The sequence below is a fragment of the Theobroma cacao genome, chromosome 8 (assembly GCF_053813885.1).
Source record: "Theobroma cacao isolate CCN51 chromosome 8, ASM5381388v1, whole genome shotgun sequence".
NCBI lineage: Eukaryota > Viridiplantae > Streptophyta > Magnoliopsida > Malvales > Malvaceae > Theobroma > Theobroma cacao.
The window spans coordinates 13,774,059-13,790,296 of NC_142646.1; the positions used below are offsets into that span (position 1 = coordinate 13,774,059).

Sequence of the window (16,238 nt, forward strand, 5' to 3'; positions counted from 1 at the left end):
AGAAGAAAAATGAAGATGGTTTTGTCAAATTTTAGGTTATTTGACTTATGTTTGGTGAATTAAGGTATTGGAAAAGAAATGGAGCAATTTGGAGCTAAATTGGACGCGTTGGCCAATTAATCGGGTGATAGGATGAATTAGGCCAATATCGGGTTTAGATGGTTACCCGTGCATTTTGCATTCCATATCATGCATTAGTAGTCTAAATTAATTTAATTTTGATTTAGTATCAATGTAGTAAGTTTCTCGATTTTGTACTATATCAAGGTGGTGAGTCCTTCGATAAAGGCAAGAAAATTGCATCCGAGGACCAATAGTCAGAGTACTTCGAAAATCCGTACTCTAGACATTGTGAGTAAACTTACTGTCATTTTAATTATCTAGGGTGGTTTTTAGATGATTTCATGAATTCTATGGAAAAATGGATTTAAAAAGGTAAACTTTAATGTTTTATGAATAAATGTGTTTCAATGAAATTAATTTATAAATTGTTTTGAAATTAATAATGATTTTGAAAAAATAGAGTACACGGAGACTGCTTGTCACGACCCGGAACCTGCCTCAGGCGCATGACAATCGTCGCGACGTCCCGATTGACACTTATTATTCGGAATGCCAACCGGAACCCTGCAAGGCTTACATATCAGTTTCTTTCCTTTCCTGTGAGCAATCATTGTTAAATATCGATTTTTTACAGAATATATACTATTTTAGATCAAAAACAATAAAAATAAAATTTTCGCCACACAGGGGTATTTTGGTCATTTTTTTCTCAAAAATTTCGAAACTGGCTAAAACGTAATATACAAGTACAAAACACATAATTCATATTCAAAATAAGTTTAAAAGTCTAAAATCTTCATTTAAAACGAAATTACGGTTATTTGAATATAATAAGAAAATAAAAGAAATATTAAGGAAAATATTCTATTTTCTTATAAAACAATATTTATAGAGTTATACGTGAATAATTTTTTTATAGCGTAAAAGTTAAATAAATTTATACATACTGAAATACAGTAAGCCAAAATATTTAATTTAATTTACAATAACAAGAGGGCCCCCGAATAAACAAAAGTAAAGAGGACTGTGAACCTACGGTTTGGAAAATGCAGATCCAATGATAGTCCTCGATGAGATCAGCTATCTACAGTCTATACTGAACCTGAAATGGGTGGAAAGGAGGGTGGTGAGATTATAAAATCCCAATGAGTAAACAGACATTATCATAAATATCTAAAGGCGAGTAAAATGGAGGCAAGTTTAAACAACAAATTTCAACCCATTTCATAATGTTTTCAATTTGTTTCTTAAACCATAAAATATTTGTAATTTACCAAAACAGTTGTTAAGGCTTATGTCTTTTATTAAAACAAGGCTCAAGCCAAAACTAATCCTCGAAGATACCTTGGCCGAGGCATCTAACCGAGTCCGCCAAGGGTGTTAAAATATTCACACGTGAAACACATTTTTATTTTTAAAACCAGTCGTTCCTTGGCGTTGGCCGAGTTACACATTCACGTAGGGGTTCGACGTGAAGTGAGCTCTAATACTACCCCGGGAGTTACCCTCATCGCCTCTACAATTGGAGTAACTATATAACTGGGTTTACCGTTGTCACGACCCGGAACCTCCCTTAGGCCTATGACAATCGCCGCGACGTCCCGATTGACACTCATTATCTGGAATGCCAACCGGAACCCCGCAAGGCTTACATATCAGTTTCTTTCCTTTCCTGTGAGCAATCATTGTTAAATATTGAGTTTTTAGAGAATATATACTATTTTAGATCAAAAACAATTAAAATAAAATTTTCGCCACACAGGGGTATTTTGGTCATTTTTTTCTAAAAAATTTTGAAACTGGCTAAAACGTAATATACAAGTACAAAACACATAATTCATATTCAAAATGAGTTTAAAAGTCTAAAATCTTCATTTAAAACGAAATTACGGTTATTTGAATATAATAAGAAAATAAAAGAAATATTAAGGAAAATATTATATTTTCTTATAAAACAATATTTATAGAGTTATACGTGAATAATTTTTATAGCGTAAAAGCTAAATAAATTTATACATACTGAAATACAGTAAGCCAAAATATTTAATTTAATTTACAATAACAAGAGGGCTCCCGAATAAACAGAAGTAAAGAGGACTGTGAACCTACGATTTGGAAAATGTAGATCCAATGGTAGTCCTCGATGAGATCAGCTATCTACAATCTATACTGAACCTGAAATGGGTGGAAAGAAGTTGGGTGAGATTTTGCAATCCCAATGAGTAAACAGACATTATCATAAATATCTAAAGGCGAGTAAAATGGAGGCAAGTTTAAACAATAAATTTCAACCCATTTCATAATGTTTTCAATTTATTTCTTAAACCATAAAATATTTGTAATTTACCAAAACAATTATTAAGGCTTATGTCTTTTATTAAAACAAGGCTCAAGCCAAAACTAATCCTCGGGGATACCTTGGCCGAGGCATCTAACCGAGTCCGCCAAGGGTGTTAAAATATGCACACGTGAAACACATTTTTATTTTTAAAAACCAGCCGTTCCTTGGCGTTGGACGAGTTACACATTCACGTTGGGGTTCGACGTGAAGTGAGCTCTAATACTACCCCAAGAGTTACCCTCCTCGCCTCTACAACCGGAGTAACTATATAACTGGGTTTACCGTGCCCCTCTAATAGGCAGTCCACGGAAACCCGTCACTGCAATGACTAACCCACCAATTTTAATAAAATTTCGACAGTATAACGTGACTTTTATTTATTTATCCAGCCTGCATAGTAAAATCAACTTACATAACTTTCCCAAATGCACTCACAAAATATAGCCACATATACTCATTTCTCATAAGCCATTCCTAGGAAAATATATATTTTTAAAGTCAGTTTGCAGCCTCCAATTACTTAATTTCATAATCAATACAATATATTTTTATTTATCACATTTATTCCTAAAACATCAAAAATCCCGTTTTCATTTCATAAAATACATAAAGGGCATTTAAAAATAAACTCTAGATAATTTACAATAATAATAAGTTTACTCACCGTTTGTACAAACTAAAAGCTTTCTAAGCGCCCCGATCACTACTCGTCGGGTACGACTTCTTTGCCTTTTCCGGAAGGCTCTCCTCCTAGACACATTACAAAAATTTACACAATTCATCACATTGATGCTAAATCACTATATAATTAACTTAAATCCTATACTAATGCATGGTATGAAATGCAATAGCCTAAAACGGCTTAAAAGCGGTATTAACCTATTTTTGGCACTTTGTCCGATAAATTGCTAACGCGCTCCATTTTAGCTCTAAATCATCCCATTCTCTCTCCAACATTTCTAACCATTAAATATCAGCCAATAACCATCTAAAAACAAAAAATCAGCTCACTCCCTTCCTTGGAAATTCGGCCAAAAATGGGACATTAACTCGGTTAATTTTCTACTTTGTTTTTTTATCACGTTTAATCGTTTTTCATCATTTTCTCTTCATTTCCCTTAGAATAAAATCAATTCATCATCATTGTACAGCATTGAGCATCCAGCCAAGAGTGGGTATTGTGAAAATTTAATGATTTCTTGCCCAATTTAATTTCTAAACACATTTAACTAACTAAAACTATCAATTTAACTAAAAATCAAAACGTAAAAATTTCAATTTCTCGCCCCTAGAATTTCATCCAGACCTTGATATCACTTTTTGATCTCTCTCCTCAAGCATGCTAAATGGAAATAAAGGCATAGGAAAGGTAGAAATCAATCTAAAATCGACAAATCTTACCGTTAGACGTGTAAACGGTCGAAAACCGTGAATTTCCCTTTGAATTTTCTTGTTTCTCTTTGGTTTTTCTTTTTTTCTTCATTTCCTCTCTATTTCCTCTCTTGTTCTTCCTTATGGCCGGCCAGCACTTAAAATTTGGGTTTAAATGGGCTTATTTTTTATTAAAATAATATTATATCATTAAAAAAATGCCACATGTCACTTTCCCATTGGCCCATTTTTAAAATTTCATCCATTTGTTTCCAAATTTTCACCATACACTTGTCTCATATATTCATAGCTTAGATAAAATTCTCAGACTCATCCAAAGTCTCGGTGGAGTAATTTTTGAAATTTACACTTTTGCCCCCGTAAAAGTCAAAAATTACATTTTTGCCCCAAAAATTGAAAAATTGCCCATAGACATATTTTTCATCCCTTATACTCATACCATTCTCCAATTTGTCAAATTTGATCTAAATTCGCTCAAAATCTCAAATTTTGTCCGTGGGTGGTAAAATTACGATTTTGCCCCTACACTCCAAAAATCACCAGAATTAAACTTTTTCACTTCCTATCATTAAATTATACTCCAAATAGTTAATCTTGGTCAAAAATTTCACTCCATGATCAAATTATTATCTTAGGTGGCAAAATGACGATTTTGCCCTTGAATATCAAAATTTCTAATTTTACCCCAAATGAACCCTCGAACTCCGAACAATCATTTTTAGTCATTCCTGGGCTATAAAATATTAAATTTCATCCTACAATTCCTATTTGAACTAGTTCGAGGTTAAATCAATTTAAGTGTACCGTTAGGTACAATATCAGGTTTCGTCTATTCTTAGGTGCTTTTCTAGCGTAATAACATGCTATTCAATGCATGTATGTCATGACATGTATTTATAGGGTCGGGTTTTGCACTGCTATTTGTTGCAATTTGATTGTTGAAATTGTTTGGCTTATGATAAATCGGGCATGATTGGCTGGTTGGCAATTGTATTGAAATACAGATTGTTTGTTTGCCTTGAAAGGTTGTGAATTACAATAATTGTTGTAAAACCCGACCCTATAAATACATGTCATGACATACATGCATTGAGTAACATGTTATTACGCTACAAAAGCACCTAAGAATAGACGAAACTCGATATTGTACCTAACGGTACACTTAAATTGATTTAACCTCGAACTAGTTCAAATAGGAATTGTAGGATGAAATTTAATATTTTATAGTCCAGGAATGACTAAAAATGATTGTTCGGAGTCCGAGGGTTCATTTGGGGTAAAATTAGAAATTTTGATATTCAAGGGTAAAATCGTCATTTTGCCACCCAAGATAATAATTTGATCATGGAGTGAAATTTTTGACCAAGATTAACTATTTGGAGTATAATTTAATGATAGGAAGTGAAAAAGTTTAATTCTGGTGATTTTTGGAGTGTAGGGGCAAAATCGTAATGTTGCCACCCACGGACAAAATTTGAGATTTTGAGAGAATTTAGATCAAATTTGACAAATTGGAGAATGGTATGAGTATAAGGGATGAAAAATATGTCTATGGACAATTTTTCAATTTTTGGGGCAAAAATGTAATTTTTGACTTTTACGGGGGTAAAAGTGTAAATTTCAAAAATTACTCCACCGAGACTTTGGATGAGTCTAAGAATTTTATCTAAGCTATGAATATATGAGACAAGTGTATGGTGAAAATTTGAAAACAAATGGATGAAATTTTAAAAATGGGCCAATGGGAAAGTGACATGTGGTATTTTTTTAATGATATAATATTATTTTAATGAAAAGTCAGCCCATTTAAACTCAAATTTTAAGTGCTGGCCGGCCATAAGGAAGAACAAGAGAGGAAATAGAGAGGAAAGGAAGAAAAAAAGAAAAACCAAAGAGAAACAAGAAAATTCAAAGGGAAATTCGCGGTTTTCGACCGTTTACGCGTCTAACGGTAAGATTTTTTGATTTTAGCTTGATTTCTACCTTTCCTATGCCTTTATTTCCATTTAGCATGCTTGAGGAGAGAGATCAAAAAGTGATATCAAGGGCTGGACGAAATTCTAGGGGGGAGAAATTGAAATTTTTAGGTTTTGATTTTTAGTTAAATTGATAGATTTAGTTAGTTAAATGTGTTTAGAAATTAAATTGGGCAAGAAATCATTAAATTTTCACAATACCCACTCTTGGCTGGATGCTCAATGCTATACAATGATGATGAATTGATTTTATTCGAAGGAAAATGAAGAGAAAATGATGAAAAACGATTAAATGTGATAGAAAAACAAAGTAGAAAATTAACTGACTTAATGTCCCATTTTTGGCCGAATTTTCCAAGGAAGGGTGAAATACCCCATACTTTGATATGGTGATAAATAAAGTTGATCGAATGCAAATTGAGGTCAATTAAAATGTTTAAAAAGTGATAAAAGACGAAAGGAGTAGTTTAGGATAAAATATTCCGAAAGTGAGGCATAATAAGATATTTCGGGTACCAAGGAGACAAGATAAAATTTTTAGAATAAAATAATATTTTATTAATCAAATAATATTAAAATATTAATATTTAGTCGGATATCGAAATCAGTCATCAAGAAGGATCATATGGTTGATCCAAGTGGGGGAGAAGATGACAAGCCCGACTTTATAAAAATATTTATCATGACATACATGTGATGGATAGCATGTTTGCATGCTAGGAGAGTCCCAAAAAATTTACAAAAGTCGGTATTGTACCTAGGGGTACAATAAAGTTGATTTAAGCCTCGAACTAGATCAAATAGAGAATTTATGATGAAATTAAGAATTTTAAAGTCCCAGAATGGTTTAATATGGTGATTCAAAGTTTGAGGATCAATTTGGAGTCAAATCAAAATTTTCGCTATCTAGGGGTAAAATGGTCATTTGCCACTTGGGGACAAAATAGAAATTTTTAGAAAAGATTTTTGGCCCCATTTGACTTATTGGAGTAAGATTTGAAGTTTAGAAGTGAAAAATTTTAATTTCAGTATAATTTGGAGTAAAAGGGTAAAATGGTAATTTTACCATATGGAATCGAAAATTTAATTTTTGAAAGGATTTTGATCAAATTTAATTATTTGGAGTGTGAAATGAGTATGAGGAGTGCAAATTATGCATTATGGCAAATTTTCAATTTTTGGGGTAAAAATGTAATTTTTGAAAAGTTCGAAGGCAAAAGTGTAATTTTGAAGAATTTGCTCCACCAAAACTTTGGAAAAATCTGAAAATTTCACTTAAGACTTGGATAAGTCAAAGGGAATGCATGGTGGAAAAAGTAGGACAAATGGATGGCTAGAAAAAAACACGAATTAATAAAATATTTAAAATATGAATAAAATAATATTATTTCATTAAACAATAAAAAAGGCATAAAAAAATCAGCCCACCCATTCTTCTTCTTCAACATTCGGCCAAGCAAGAAACAAGAGAGAGAAAGGAGAAAATAAAACCCTAGCTAAGAAATTTAAAGGGAAAATAGGTGGAAATTCAAAAATCAAGTGAAAAAAAGGTAACATTTCTTAAATTTGTCTTGTGTTTTACCTTTCCCATGCATTTTCCATCATTTTTCATGGTTGAATCATGTGATTTGAGGATGATTTGAATTCTGGTCATATGGGTTTAGAGAGAGAAAGTTGTTAGATAAATTTGATTTTGAGCTATGTTAGTGTTTAGTGTTAGTTTAGCATGTTTATGAGTAAAACAACAAGAAAAATATTTATCTTCTCCATGAATTTCCCTAGGCCGAATCTAGCCAATGGTATGTGAGGATGAGGTTGACTTTATTTTAAGAGAATTGGGTGGAAAAATGATGAATTATGAGGTTGGAAATTAAATGAGAATTTTCGGTGCAATAAATTGAAATTTTTACCCACTAGGGGTAAAAGCGTAATTTATAGTCCGGACTGATAAATTGGACCAAATTCACAGTCATTGAGGTATTGTGGATATAATTGGATAATTGAAACTGAAATGGATGGAATTGGAGTCGAATTGGGGATTTTAGGAATTTACACCGTGTATAGGCGAGTTAGGTCAGACACCGCAATTAAGCGATTGTCTAGACATTTCAAATCCTATCTAGTGCATACGCATGGATAAGAGCCTGAAATAATTTATGATAAATTGACACAATTTATTGAATTTTGTGTCATGGACTATGGATAGGTGGTGAGTCAATTGTTTCGGGTAAGAGACTGCACCCGAGGGCGGAAGATAGGAGTATTTCTACTCCTAATACTGTGAGTAAACTTATTATCGTCTTAATTATCTATAGTAGTTTTATACAACTGTGTGATTTTATGGAAAATGGGTTTAAATGGTAAATTGCTATGTTTTAGGAGAAATTGTGGTTTTATAAAATGATTTTATAAATTTGCTGAAAAATCGAATACTGGTTTTGAAAATAGAGTAATTGGAGACTGTCTGCTTGTGTTGTAAATTTATGGTTTTAAATTGAATGGCTTATGACAATATATGAGCATGAATGGCTAAATTGATTTTGGTGTCAGAATTATTTGTATTGTGTATTCAGCCTTGAGAGGCTAGATTGCGATAAATTGCCATGTCATACTAGAATGAATTTTATTAAATTGGTGGAGTATATATTAATTATTTACTACAGAGGGGGTTCCGTGGACCAGCCTATTAGAGGGGCACGGTAAACTCTATTATATTATTACCTCGAACGGAAAGGCGCGTAGGGTATCTCCTAGGGTAAAGCTTAGGGTTCACTTCACGCCAAACCACCACGTGAAGGGGAACTCAGCCAACGCCAAGGAACGACTGTATTTTTCTCAAACTAAAATATATTTTAAGTGTATACAAAATTTTAATAGCCTTGGCGGACTCGGTTAGATGCCCTGCGCAAGGTATCATCGAGTATGAGTTTTGGCACGAGCCAAAGTTTTAAGAAATTCATAAGCCAAGTTGATTACTCGATTTATATGGATTGATTTTATTTGGTTCAAATGAGTTGAAAGGGAATGAAATTACAGTATGATGACTTATTTTAATTGTCTCCATTTACTCGACTTTAGATACTTTAGATGGTATCTGTTTACTCACTGGGATTATAAAATCTCACCCCTTCTTCCTATACATTTTTCAGGCTCAGGACAGTTTGTAGATAGTCGAGTAAGACGAGAACTAAGCTCGAAACTGCATTATAGAAAGTAAGAGTTCACAGTCTTACATCCTCTTGGTCAATTGGAGCCCACGTGTCATTGCAGATCAAAACATATATTTTGGTTATCTGTATTTCTATTCATACAATTTTTACTTTACTTTCATGTGCGAAAAATTATTTACGAATATTTCTATAAAAATTTATTTTATGAGAAAATAGAATATTTTATTTATTATTTTTGAATAGTACTAGTTGTCAACAATTTGCTTTCAAATGAACGTTTTAGATACTTAATTGTTTTTAAATCATTAAATATATATTTTCTGCTTACCTACTACATTTTTAGCAAGTTTTGAGATTTTTGACGAAAAATTACGAAAATACCCCTGTGAGCCAGAAAATAATATTTTATTGTTCTTATTTAAAAATGACTTATGATTTTTTTGAAATGCGAGATTTAATAACTGTTGCTCACTAGGGAGATGTGGAAGTTGATGCTAAGCCTTGCGAGGTTTCAATCGACATTCGGGGTGAAGAATGTCTGTGAGGCCTCGCGACGGTTGTCACGGGCCCGATGGGGAGTTTCGGGTCGTGACAAAGGGAGTGAGCTGATTTTGTTGTTTTTAGAAGGTTATTGGCTGATATTTAATGGTTAGAAATGTTGGAGAGAGAATGAGATGATTTAGAGCTAAAATGGAGCGCGTTAGCAATTTATCGAGCAAAGTGCCAAAAATAGGTTAATACCGCGTTTAAGCCGTTTTAGGCTATTGCATTTCATACCATGCATTAGTATAGGATTTAAGTTAATTATATAGTGATTTAGCATCAATGTGATGAATTGTGGAAATTTTTGTAATGTGTCTAGGAGGAGAGCCTTCCGGAAAAGGCAAAGAAGTTGTACCCGACGAGTAGTGATCGGGGCGCTTAGAAAGCTTTTAGTTTGTACAAACGGTGAGTAAACTTATTATTATTGTAAATTATCTAGAGTTTATTTTAAATGCCCTTTATGTATTTTATGAAATGAGAACGAGATTAAAATGGGATTTTTGATGTTTTAGGAATAAATGTGACAAATAAAAATATATTGTATTGATTATGAAATTGAGTAATTGGAGGCTATAAATTGACTTGAAAAATATATATTTTCCTAGGAATGGCTTATGAGAAATGAGTATATGTGGCTATATTTTGTGAGTGCATTTGGAAAATTTATGTAAGTTGATTTTACTATGCAGGCTGGATAAATAAATAAAAGCCACGTTATACTGTCGAAATTTTATTAAAATTGGTGGGTTAGTCACTACAGTGACGGGTTTTCATGGACTGCCTATTAGAGGGCCACGGTAAACCCAGTTATATAGTTACTCCGGTTGTAGAGGCGAGGAGGGTAACTCTTGGGGTAATATTAGAGCTCACTTCACGTCGAACCCCCACGTGAATGTGTAACTCGGCCAACGCCAAGGAACGGCTGGTTTTTAAAAATAAAAATGTGTTTCACGTGTGAATATTTTAACACCCTTGGCGGACTCGGTTAGATGCCTCGGCCAAGGTATCCCCGAGGATTAGTTTTGGCTTGAGCCTTGTTTTAATAAAAGACATAAGCCTTAACAACTGTTTTGGTAAATTACAAATATTTTATGGTTTAAGAAACAAATTGAAAACATTATGAAATGGGTTGAAATTTGTTGTTTAAAATTGCCTCCATTTTACTCGCCTTTAGATATTTATGATAATGTCTGTTTACTCATTGGGATTGCAAAATCTCACCCAACTCCTTTCCACCCATTTCAGGTTCAGTATAGACTGTAGATAGCTGATCTCATCGAGGACTACCATTGGATCTGCATTTTTCAAACCGTAGGTTCACAGTCCTTTTTACTTTTGTTTATTCGGGGGCCCTCTTGTTATTGTAAATTAAATTAAATATTTTGGCTTACTGTATTTCAGTATGTATAAATTTATTTAGCCTTTACGCTATAAAAATTATTCAGTATAACTCTATAAATATTGTTTTATAAGAAAATAGAATATTTTCCTTAATATTTATTTTATTTTCTTATTATATTCAAATAACCGTAATTTCGTTTTAAATGAAGATTTTAGACTTTTAAACTCATTTTGAATATGAATTATGTGTTTTGTACTTGTATATTACGTTTTAGCCAGTTTCGAAATTTTTGAGAAAAAAATGACCAAAATACCCCTGTGTGGCGAAAATTTTATTTTGATTGTTTTTGATCTAAAATAGTGTATATTCTCTAAAAACTCGATATTTAACAACAATTGCTCACAAGAAAGGAAAGAAACTGATATGTAAGCCTTGCGGGGTTCCGGTTGGCATTCCGGATAATGAGTGTCAATCAGGGACGTTGCGGCGATTGTCATGGGCCTGAAGGAGGTTTCTAGTCGTGACAATTCTATTGGTATCAGAGCTTTTGGTTTTAAAGATAAGAGCTTTTGGTTTTAAAGATAAGAGTTTTTGGTTTTAAAGTGGTTTAAAAAAAAAAATTACAATATCAGTGTGGCCCCGGATTAAGTTAAGTTAGGTTGAATAGAATGCATGCATTTTCATATAGAGCCTAAGGTTCCCTAAGCTTGCTCGTTTTCTCTTATAAATTATTATGCCTCCTCGACGCGGACGCCCAACTCTCACTAGATCAGTTGGGAGGGGAAAAGGTCGTTCCCAACGTCATCAGCTAGATGCAGTAGGGGAAGCATCGGCTGCGTCTACCATTCGGGCAGCACTTACTGCTAAGCAGGTCGATAGTCCTCCACATCCTCCACCTCCTCCACCACCTACGGGTATTCCCACCATGCCTACTGAGGCAGCACAGGCATTGGCAGCTTTCTTTACCGCAATGGCTGGTGGAGCTCCAACTGGTCAAGTTCCACCTATAGTACCACCAGTTACTCCTTTAGTTCCACCACCGGTAGAAGATGTATCCATTTTCAAGAAGCTAAAGGAGGCTAGACAACTCGGTTGTGTGTCTTTCACGGGTGAGTTGGATGCCACTGTGGCAAAGGACTAGATTAATCAGGTTTCAGAGACTCTCTCTGATATGAGATTAGACGACGACATGAAGCTGATGGTGGCTACGAGATTATTAGAGAAGAGGGCTCGTACTTGGTGGAATTCAGTGAAGTCCCGTTCCACTACTCCTCAGACGTGGCTCGATTTTCTCAGGAAATTTGATGGTCAGTATTTCACTTATTTTCATCAAAAAGAAAAGAAGAGAGAATTTTTGAGTTTGAAACAGGGGAATCTAACTGTAGAGGAGTACGAGACTCGTTTTAAAGAGTTAATGTTATATGTGCCGGATCTGGTGAAATCTGAGCAGGATCAGGCCAGTTATTTCGAGGAAGGGCTCCGTAATGAGATTAGAGAGCGGATAACAGTGACTGGTAAGGAGCCGTATAAGGAGGTGGTACAGATGGCTTTACGAGCTGAGAAGCTTGCGACTGAGAATAGGAGGATTCGGATTGAGTTTGCAAAAAGGAGGAATCCTGGTATGTCTTCTAGTCAGCCAGTAAAAAGAGGCAAGGACTCAGCGATTTCAGGGAGTACTACTTCTGTTTTCGTGACATCTCCTCGACCTCCATTTCCACCATCACAACAGAGACCTTCAAGGTTTAGCAGATCTGCTATGACTGGTTCTGGGAAGAGTTTCGAAGGTTCTGACAGATGCAGAAATTGTGGGAAATATCATAGTGGGTTATGTAGAGAGCCAACGAGATGTTTCCAATGTGGACAGACGGGTCATATTAGGAGTAATTGCCCACGGTTAGGACGAGCCACGGTAGTTGCATCATCTTCACCAGCTCGCACTGATATACAGAGGAGAGATTCTTCTGGGTTGCCACCGAGACAGGGAGTGGCCATACGGTCCGGTGTGGAGAGTAATACCCCGGCACATCCACCTTCGAAACCACAGACTCGTACCTCGACAAGAGTTTTCGCTGTGACGGAAGATGAGGCACAGGTTCGACCTGGAGCAGTGACAGGTACTATGTCTTTATTTGATAAAGATGCTTATGTTTTGATAGATTCTGGCTCAGATAGGTCTTATGTGAGCACCACATTTGCATCAATTGCTGATAGAAACTTGTCACCATTAGAGGAAGAAATTATAATTCACACCCCTTTAGGAGAAAAGCTAGTTAGAAACAGTTGTTATAGAGACTGTGGGGTAAGGGTAGGCGAGGAAGAATTTAGGGGTGACTTAATTCCTCTAGAGATCCTAGATTTTGATCTAATATTGGGTATGGACTAGTTAACTGCACATCGAGCGAACGTGGATTGTTTCCGAAAGGAAGTTGTTCTTCGAAATTCGGAGGGAGCAGAGATTGTGTTTGTAAAGAAACGTCGAGTATTACCGTCTTGTGTAATCTCGGCCATCAAAGCTTCGAAATTAGTGCAGAAAGGGTATTCAACTTATTTGGCATACGTGATCGATACTTCAAAGGGGGAACCTAAGTTAGAGGATGTCCCAATGGTAAGTGAGTTTCCTGATGTATTTCCTGATGATTTACCGAGACTGCCTCCTGATCGAGAGCTTGAGTTCCCTATTGATTTACTTTCGGGTACCGCACCTATTTCTATCCCTCCATATAGAATGGCTCCGGCAGAGTTGAAGGAGTTGAAAGTACAATTGCAAGAGTTGGTGGACAAGGGTTTTATACGCCCTAGTATATCTCCGTGGGGAGCACCGATTTTATTTGTGAAAAAGAAAGACGGTACACTTCGGTTATGTATCGATTACCGACTGCTTAACAGAATGACCATTAAGAACAAGTATCCGTTACCGAGGATTGATGATCTTTTCGATCAATTACAAGGAGCTACAGTGTTTTCTAAGGTTGATCTAAGGTCTGGGTATCATCAGTTGAGGATTAAAGAACAGGATGTACCCAAGACTGCGTTCAGGACTCGGTACGGTCATTATGAGTTCTTGGTCATGCCTTTCGGGTTAACTAACGCACTGGCAGCTTTTATGGATCTCATGAATAGGGTGTTCCACCCTTACTTGGACAAGTTTGTTATTGTGTTCATTGATGACATACTGGTTTACTCAAGAGATAATGATGAGCACGCTGCCCACTTGCGTATAGTATTACAAACTTTGAGGGAAAGACAGTTGTATGCAAAGTTTTCGAAGTGTGAGTTTTGGTTACAGGAAGTGGTATTCTTGGGACACGTAGTATCGAGAACTGGAATATATGTTGATCCTAAGAAAGTAGAGGCAATTTTACAATGGGAGCAACCTAAGACAGTGACGGAGATTCGTAGTTTCCTCAGATTAGCCGGTTATTATCGGAGGTTTGTTCAGGGGTTTTCCTTAATAGCAGCTCCTTTGACCCGTCTAACTCGTAAGGGAGTTAAGTTTGTGTGGGATGATATTTGTGAGAATCGATTTCAGGAGCTAAAGAACCGGTTAACCTCCGCTCCCGTTTTAACACTTCCTGTTAATGGTAAGGGATTTGTAGTATATAGTGATGCCTTAAAGTTGGGGTTAGGGTGCGTATTGATGCAGGATGAAAAAGTTGTGGCTTATGCTTCTAGACAGCTAAAGAGGCATGAAGCAAATTACCCTACCCATGATTTAGAGTTAGCAGCAGTGGTGTTTGCTTTAAAAATCTGGAGGCATTACTTGTATGGTGAGCATTGTCGGATATTTACGGATCATAAGAGTTTAAAATATTTGCTCACCCAAAAGGAGCTTAATTTGAGGCAAAGGCGATGGTTGGAGTTGATAAAAGATTATGACTTGGTGATAGACTATCATCCGGGAAAGGCGAACACTGTAGCTGATGCCTTAAGTCGTAAGTCTTCATCGTCTTTAGCAGCACTTCAGAGTTGTTATTTTCCAGCATTAATAGAGATGAAATCTCTTGGGGTCTTGTTGAGAAATGGTGAGGATGGATCTTTATTGGCAAACTTCATTGTGCGACCTTCGTTACTTAATCAGATCAAGGACATTCAGAGGTCTGATGATGAGTTAAGAAAAGAAATTCAAAAACTGACCGATGGGGGAGTCAGTGAGTTCAGATTTGGAGAGGATAACGTCTTGATGTTTAGAGATCGAGTTTGTGTTCCTGAGAAAAACCAGTTGAGACAAGCGATCATGGAAGAAGCCCATTCATCTGCCTATGCATTACATCCCGGAAGCACCAAGATGTATAAGACTATCAGGGAGAATTATTGGTGGCCAGGTATGAAGCGAGATGTAGCAGAATTCGTAGCAAAGGGTCTCGTATGTCAGCAAGTTAAGGCGGAGCATCAGAGGCCAGCAGGTACACTTCAGTCTTTACCTGTTCCCGAGTGGAAATGGGAGCATGTAACTGTGGATTTTGTTTTGGGATTGCCGCGGACACAGAGGGGAAAGGATGCGATCTGGGTGATCGTAGATCGGTTGACTAAGTCCGCTCACTTTTTAGCTGTCCATAGTACATACTCTATTGAGAAGCTGGCTCAGCTCTATATAGATGAGATTGTGAGGCTACATGGAGTTCCCGTTTCTATAGTGTCAGACCGAGATCCTCGATTCACTTCTCGATTCTGGCCGAAATTTCAAGAAGCTTTCGAAACCAAATTGAAATTTAGCATTGCTTTTCACCCACAGACGGATGGTCAGTCAGAGAGGACTATCCAGACCTTGGAGGATATGTTACGGGCTTGTGTCATTGACTTTATTGGGAGTTGGGACAGACATTTGCCATTGGTGGAATTTGCTTACAACAATAGCTTTCAGTCTAGCATTGGTATGGCACCATACGAAGCTTTATATGGAAGGAAATGTCATACTCCACTTTGTTGGGATGAAGTGGGTGAAAGAAAGTTAGTGAGTGTGGAATTGATCGAGCTAACTAATGACAAGATCAAGGTTCTACGAGAGAGGCTAAAGGTAGCCCAGGATAGGCAGAAGAGCTATGTAGATAAACGGAGAAAAGACTTGGAGTTTGAGATCGATGATAAAGTTTTTCTTAAGGTTTCTCCTTAGAAAGGTAATAATTTGAATAATTTGAAGTATTAAATCTTATTGATTATACTATCATGATAAATTATGATGTTTTATTGGATAATGAAAGGTGTGATTCAATTTGCGAAGAGGGGAAAGCTCAACCCGAGATATATTGGACCATTCCGAATCATTGAAAGGATTGGACTAGTGGCTTATCGGTTAGAATTACCTCCGGAGTTAGATCGGATCCACAACGTTTTCCATGTCTCCATGCTTAAGAAATATGTACCAGATCCCTCTCACGTCCTCGAAGCACCTCCGATCGAGTTGCATGACGATT

General features: G+C 35.9%; 1 long non-coding RNA gene across 1 annotated transcript in view; it reads left to right on the forward strand.

Annotated features, from left to right (window-relative positions):
* Positions 1–7,214: 7,214 nt before the first annotated feature.
* LOC148761224 (uncharacterized) overlaps positions 7,215–16,238 on the forward strand; it is an 83,576-nt gene continuing 74,552 nt past the window's right edge. The window contains exon 1 of the long non-coding RNA XR_016028033.1: positions 7,215–7,322. This is a non-coding gene — a long non-coding RNA (uncharacterized LOC148761224). The remainder of the gene's footprint in view (positions 7,323–16,238) is intronic.